The sequence below is a fragment of the Eulemur rufifrons genome, chromosome 7, assembly GCF_041146395.1.
Source record: "Eulemur rufifrons isolate Redbay chromosome 7, OSU_ERuf_1, whole genome shotgun sequence".
In the NCBI taxonomy this organism is placed as follows: domain Eukaryota; kingdom Metazoa; phylum Chordata; class Mammalia; order Primates; family Lemuridae; genus Eulemur; species Eulemur rufifrons.
In genome coordinates this window covers 155295915-155303264 of record NC_090989.1, presented here as the reverse complement: position 1 = coordinate 155303264, position 7350 = coordinate 155295915, and positions in this window count along the sequence as shown.

Genomic DNA, 7350 nt, shown 5'->3' with positions numbered 1-7350 from the left:
AGACCAGGGACTGAGTGCCTGGAGCGCCCACACCGGAGCCAGGTGGAGGCTGTGGACTTCTGGGACCTTTCAGGAGCACATGGCCCAGTTTCAGTTGCTGTGACAGCTGCTGGGCGGGAAGGAGGTACTGGGAGCCTCCAGGCCGTGGCAGGGGTGGAGTAGTCAGAGCAGGCTTCTGGGGAGGGAGTGGTCCTGTGGGGGCATCAGGGTGCCCCAAATGCCCCACCCCACACGAGTTCCTTCTTTTTTTCTTCCTTCCTCTCTTTCTCTTTCCTTCCTTTTTTCTCCCTTTCATATTTTTAACCATTAAAAAACATCCCAATATAAAAAAAATCACACAGACTCAAATGGCACAGCACCAAGTTATGACACATTAGAATCCTCCCCATGTGCTCAGAGAACAGGGTTTGTGCTGAGCTTGAAATAAAGCTTCTCCTGCTGTCCCTGTCAATCAAAGAGACCACAGGGGGCTTCAGAAACTGCTACCATTGGTAACCACTTACCTGTGAGAATCAGGGGTCACTTTTGGTCATGTGCTACCAAAAGCAAACACTGAAAGAAACTGAACGCTGAGGCCAATGTAAGACTGCAACTCCTACCCCAGCCCCCACTTCAAATGTTTGTGTTCCTTGCTGTTTGCCTTGATGGACTTTATGTTAAGAAAGAATTTTAACTTGCAAAATACATTCATGACAACAAGATGCTTTTATCTTTTTAAAAATACATATTTGAGTTGCACATAAAACTCGGTTTGAAAGAATGAGCTCCACAGCTCTGGAGGGCTGGGGCAGGAGGGCTGGGCAGAATGAGGAAGAGACCACAGCTTTCAGTGCAGGCAGAAAGAGCAGGGAGCTACGGTCAGTTCTTGAGCTGTGGAGTGCCTTCAAGAGGGGATTTTAAGACATATCCATCCAGTGCCTCTTCCTGAAACCTTCCAGACCCAGGGACCTGAAATGCTTCCCTTGACATGGCAGGTTTCACATACCCCCGTGCTGAGGTGGGAACTCACCTTCCTCACTCACCTGTCAGTCTGGAACCAGGGTCTGGGTGTCGTCAGTCCCACCCCGCATCCAGAGTATGTGAAAGTATCCGTAGCAGCCACTTTCACTGCCTCACCTCCCCAACACCAGGGCCCTTGGCCTGGCCCCTCTGCTGTGGGGTGTGAAACTTTGGCATCCGGGGGCAGCTGGGAGAAAGCTCAGTCCATCTGGTGCTTTTTGTTTGATTCACCACTTTCCCCTTTGTTCTGGAAGCCCATGTTGGCCCTGGGAGCATCCTAACTAGCTGATGGGGCCTCTCTGGGAGTTAAGGCCCTGGGCTGCAGTTGGTCTCCGTGGCCTGCTCACTCCACGCCTGTCTGGAATGTCAGAGGACTGGGTTCAAACCCCATCATGGCCACGTCCTGGCTTTGTGACCTTGCAGGCTAAGCCTCAGTCTCTTCATCTGTACAGTGGGCCAAGGAAGGTGTCCTTGATGTGCCGGGACCAAAATCAAACAGGGTCGGGTAGGCATTGAGGCTGTTCTCTGGCTGCTAGGAAAGGGGGGTTGAAGCAGGAGGGCTGGGATTTATGATAGTGTGTATGACACCAGGCACTAGCTAACACGGTAGATGCCTAGCTACTGTTGTTGACAGCACTCAGGCCTGGGAGGGTGGTCTTCCCACCTACCTCAAGGGCTGCCTCTGGACTGTGTCTCCACAGGGTCACATTTGCATCTCCAGACACCCATGACACTGCCTCTGGGATAGTCTGAGGGCATCCTACTCTGTCAAGCTGATTGACTATCATGAGCACCCCAGGGTCCACCTCAGGGTGGCCCCATTCCTCCCAGGTCCCAGTTAGAGTCCTGGACCCCATCGTGGTCCTGGCCACCCCACACCCCACATCCAAGCCCTCGGCAATGGTTGTGAGCCAGTTCAGTTCCAGAATGCCTGATGCTACTGCTACAGCCCCCAGCCACCTGCAGACCCTCGACAGCTGTAGCCTCGTGTCCCACCCGCTTTTTCCTGGCAGCCAGAGAGGGCAGCCTCAATGCCTACCTGACCCTGAAACTCAGCTCAAAAGCCTTTTTAGGCTCCTGGTCCCAGAAATGTATTGGGAGCTCAGCCAAGGGCACCCTCCACCACTGCCTCGTCCCAACACATCCCCGCCACGTGTCTGCAGGCCTCCAGGCTTTTGCCCAGACTGTCCCTACTGCCTGGTATATTCCCGTTCTATGTCCTCACCTCCTCATGCCTGGGTGATGACCAAGGCCTCAGGCCCTGGGTCGCTCCGCCTGTGCCAGAATCCCAGCTCAGCCAGCATATGAGCAAGGTCCTTAGCCTTTCTCAGTTTGGTTTCCTCATCTGCAAGACGAGAGAGTTCACAGCCTCCACCTTATGGGATGTCATGAGGGTTGAGTAAAATAACCCTGGAAGCACTTGACTCAGGATGCACCATTCAAGCTCCATATCTTACAGGCCCTTCTGCTCGGTGTCCTCTCTCTGGAGACTGAGGTCCTGCCTCCGTGCTGCACATACCTCAGGAGAAGGCCCCATCAGGGCAGCTTCAGGTCTTCCAGAAAGCCCTGGTAAGCCCTGCTCCAGGAGTTCACAGGCCCAGGTAACCTCTGCACTGAGCTCTGTAGGGAACGGCTCAGGACCTAGCTATGCTGGCCTCAGTGTCTCTGACAGCCAAATGGGCATCAATGGCAGCCCCATCCTCCCTTGCAGTGTGGCTGTGGAACCTGACCCCTGCCTGCTCCCTGCTCAGTCTTGATGACATCAGCCACAACGTAGGGCTGAGTGAGATTTAAAACTAATAAATGCAAAGCAGCTACTTGAGGCCCAGTGGCCAGCAGGAGCTCAAGAGGCAGGGGGGTGGAGGAAGGCCCAGTGGGGCTGCCCGGAACCTTCCCCCAGCTGCAAGGTCCAAGGGCAAGCAAGGCTCGAGCACGGCTCACTCTGCTCACTCAGCCTCACACTGACTTCCAGGAACAGCAGAGGGACTTGGCTGCCTCTCCAGGCAGGCAGACTGTTCCTGGAAAGCACGGCAGGGTGGGGGTCTTCAGGTGGCAGAGGAAGGACTGGTGGCCAGGAGCCAAAGAAAAGACCTGAGCTCAAGCCCCAGCTCTGCCCCTGCCCTACTGAGCCTCAGTGTCCTTATCTGTAGCACAGGGATCTCTGACTGCTTCAAGCTCCAACGACCTGCTACCTAGGCTCAGTAGGGTGGGATACCTGATCCCTCCATTGCCCCAGCCACATGCCCCAGCAGAGGGCTGCAGACCTGGTACAGCAGGAGCAAAAGTGTGACATCCCCTGCTCTGAGAGGCAGTCTCTTGGGGAGACCCCAGCCCTTGGGAAGGGGGCCACCTGGCCAGGCCTGCCTACCAGCTGTCTTACCCTCCCCCCTTAGCCATGGTTGGGGCCCAGGGAAGGTCAGCCCAGTTCAGGCTCCCAGTAGGCCAAGGTGGGCTCCCCTGCCCTTTTTACTTTGTGAACTGTAAAACTGACTTTTCCTGATCATTTTCTTGCAGGACTGTTGGTGGGGGGTGGTGTCTTTGGAAGAAAAGAGGTCCCTAGAATCTGCAGCTCTTATACTTTTGATTCCTGGTTATGAGGCCAATGATGCCCAAAGATCCTTCCAGATACCTGAGGAGGCCCCTGAGGGCCAGGGGCTGGGGGCCAGTTCCCTCAGAGGGAGAGGCACCCATTCATCTGTGCCATCAGGGTTTCAGTGGGAAACCCTGCTCTCATAGCTTCCGGGCTTCAGATGGGATACAGATCTGTCCATACACACAGGGGCTACAGCTGGGCTAATGCGGCTGACATCTGCTCAAGAACCTTGCTCAGGGGGCTTTATGTGCCAGAATCCCTGGGTTTAGGAGCTACATGGAGAGCCACATGAGCACCACCTAATTAACCGACCATGGCTCCTGGGAGCAATGGGAACTAAGAGCACTGTACCAGGAGTCAGGAAAGTGCTGTATTACCTCAAGTAAGCCTCTTCCCTCTGTTTGGGAAGGAGAATCAGGGATTGGACATGAGTCTTGCCATAATCCACCTCTTCCAGTACAAATAGGGCCTCTTGATTTGGGGCCAAGCTGATCCTTAAGCCCAGGTGTACGAACTGTCCCCCAGCTTCTCAGCTCTCAAACCCAGCATGAGACAGAGCAGCCCATCTCCACCCTCCCAGTAGCTCTCCATGTGGCTCTTGGGTTCACACTGTGGCCTCAGGAGCCCAAGCCTTGGCCAGGTGGGATGGTACCTCCAGAGTCCCTTAGTAGTCCTCATGCAGAGTGAGATCCTTGTCCCAACCTTGACAGGGATAGGGTCAAGGGCACCAGTTGGCCACTTCAGTATTAGGGACCAGGAGGCTGAGAACCCCAGGGATGACCTGATTCCACCCTAGGGACAGAATGGTGACATAGCCTTGCCTGGGCCTGGAGCAGGAACTGGGCACTGCCTGGCAGCTGGAATGAACCCAACCCTACACAGCTTACATGAAGGGGTCAGGCCCATCAGCTCAAAGTTAGGGGCTACTATGCTCATTTTACAATGTGATACCTGCAACTTGAGAGAGTATGGGGCTCCTATTCATTCTCACACACACAAGGGATGCTGGGCCAGCCACATAACTCCAGGGAGGGCCAGGAACAGGCTTGGATCCAATCTCTGAGGTCCTCTCTGAAGGCCTGGGTGGCCCCCATGCCACTGGAGATGGGCCATAGAGGCCATTCTTGGGCTCTCTCCCGCCAGTCCCAGTCCCATTCCCCACCCACTCCTTGTGCCTGGGCCACTGGAGCCTCTTTGGGATGCACCCTGGTCAGTCTTCCAGTCCTCTTTCTCCAAGGAAGGGCCAGCTCTCTCCAAACATGGTGAGATGTAGGTAAGGGCCTGGGCAGTTCAGGTCTGCAGGTTGGAGGGGGCAGGGAGCCCCATACCCTGGCCATATCACCTCTCAGAGGAGAAGTATTTAAGGCAATTTATCATGTTTCTCAAAATTCTCCCAACCCCTGACCATTTCCAAATTCCAATCCCAAAGCCACTTTCATTTGTAGGCATTTGTTACGGCAGCACTCTATTTCAGCCACCAAAGTGGCTTTAAAACAACACAAATTTATCATAATTCTGGCAGTCAGAAATCCAAAACTGGTTTCACTGGGCTTAAAATCAAGGTATTGGCAGGACTGAATACTTTCTTGAGGCTCTAGGGGACAAGAAACTGCATGCCTTGGCGCATGGTTTTCCTCCAGCAATTGCATCACTCTGACCTTTGCTTCCTTTGTCACATCTTCTTCTCTCACTGACACTCCTGCCTCCTTCTCATAAAGGCCCTTGTAGTTACACGGAGCTTACCTGAATAATTCTGGATAATCTTTCCATCTCAAAATCCTTAATCACATCTGCAAAGTCCTTTTTGCTGTGTAAGGTAACATGGTCACATGTTTAGGAGATTAGGACATGGGCACCTTTGGGGGCCATTATTCTGTCTACAAGAGGAGCAGTGGGGGTTGCTTTGCCAGCCCCTAGTCCAGTCCAGGGGGCCTGAGGGGTCACTGGCGGGGGGGGGGGGGCGGAATCAGGCTGCTGTTGTAGCCAACACCCTGGCTGAGGGCTGGCTGGGGCCAAGGGCTCCAGGAAACCTGGTGCCTCCACCTGCTGCTGCCAAGGACAGCCTGTTCTCCTGGCGGGGCTGCTGTGCAGGGATCAGGTGCACTTGAGCCCTCAAAGCACCCATAGCTCAACTTGAACAGCTGCCTGGCCAAGGCAGGAAGCCAGGCCCTCATGGCTTCCTCTCCCTCCTGACCAGAATACGTGGGCCATCATGTCAGATGTGGGTCACATGGGAAGCCCCAGCTCTACTCTAGAAAATTCATACACTGTCTGGTAGACATCTACTGAACTGGGTATGCCAGGCCCACTAGGGGCCCCAGAGAGATGAGGGGGACAGGAAGACTTCTAAATGCATGAGACAGAATGTCATGGGTACCAGCAGAGGTATGGGTTAGGGGACGCGGGGAGAACACAGAGGTCAGAGCAGGTATCCAAAAGGAGACAGCACTTGTGTTGGAGTTTGGAGGAGGGGATGATTCGGACTGGCAGTGGTGGGCAAGGCATTCCTGATGGATGCACTGCCCAGGCAAAGGGAAGGTGTGTTCAGGGAGTGAAGACTATTGCAGAGAGGCTGAAGTCTGGGCAGGAGGAAAAAGAATCTGAAGGTGGATGAGGAAAGACATGCTGGTCTGCAGAGGTTAAAGGGTTTCCCACCTCAAGCCAGCAGTTCTCAAACCTTGTCAGCAGCGGAACACTTTGTTCTGATGGCAGCTTACACAGAACACTGATGGAGCCTTGGGAGAGTCCCCAAGGCCTTTCCCACAGCTGTCCTCCTCCCCCTTCAGAATAGGACATGGGGAGCCAGCTAAAGGCTTAGGACCAGAATTAGGAACAGTTGATGGCCCACAGTCTAGGTGCGGGTGGGAGAGTAGAAAAGGGTAAGTTTCTTGGAGTTAGGGGCTTATTTCAATAAAGCAGCTAGATGAGCCCTATGGGCAGCTAGGAAAAGCATCCAACTGTGAGGCAAGGCTCAGTGTCCCCAACTGTCAGAAAAAGGGACAGAATCACTCTCCCAGAGTACATCAAACAGCAACCCCTACAGCCTTGCCCGTGCTCTGGGCTCTCGCTAAAAGAGGCTGGGTGGGTAGCAGACACGTCCCCCAAGGCCTCAGGGGCCTGCAGAGCCTGGACTCCATCATCAGCTCCACGTCTTCCTCCCCTTCTGCCTGCAAGGGCTCCCTGACATGTACCAGAGGAGGCAGCTCTGTCTCTGGCTCTGGCCTCAGGAGCAAAGGAGGGGATAGGGCAGGTGAGCCTGGTTTTCTCTAAGCTAGAGCCACTGGCTACCCTGGCTGGGCCTCAGTGTACTCAGGCCCTGGTGAGGAGGGACTGAGGGGAGATGGGGGCTGCCAGCTACCAGCCTCTTGGCTCCCACTCCAGAGGGCAGTGAGGAGTCAAGAGCCCAAGACTGAAATCCCGCCTTCCCTCCTTTCCAGACTGCCCTGTGTTTCTGCCTGCCTTATGTTGGTGTCAAGTACCAGACAGACACATGAGGGTACAGGGCCCTCCCTCTCCATGTCCTCCCTCTGAGGCAGGCAAAGAAATCACCCATAATGTGCCAAGAAGGGCACATCCCACGGGCTCCTCACAACCATCCTATAAAATAAAGCACTTGGTCCCATTTCTCAGCCTCGGAGCCAAGGCTGAGTGACATGAATTCATCTGCCCAAGGTCACATCCTTGTGAGGGACAGGCCCTGGGATCTAAATTCAGGCTGGTGTGTCTCTGACATCAGGGCTTAATGACCAGGACCCAAA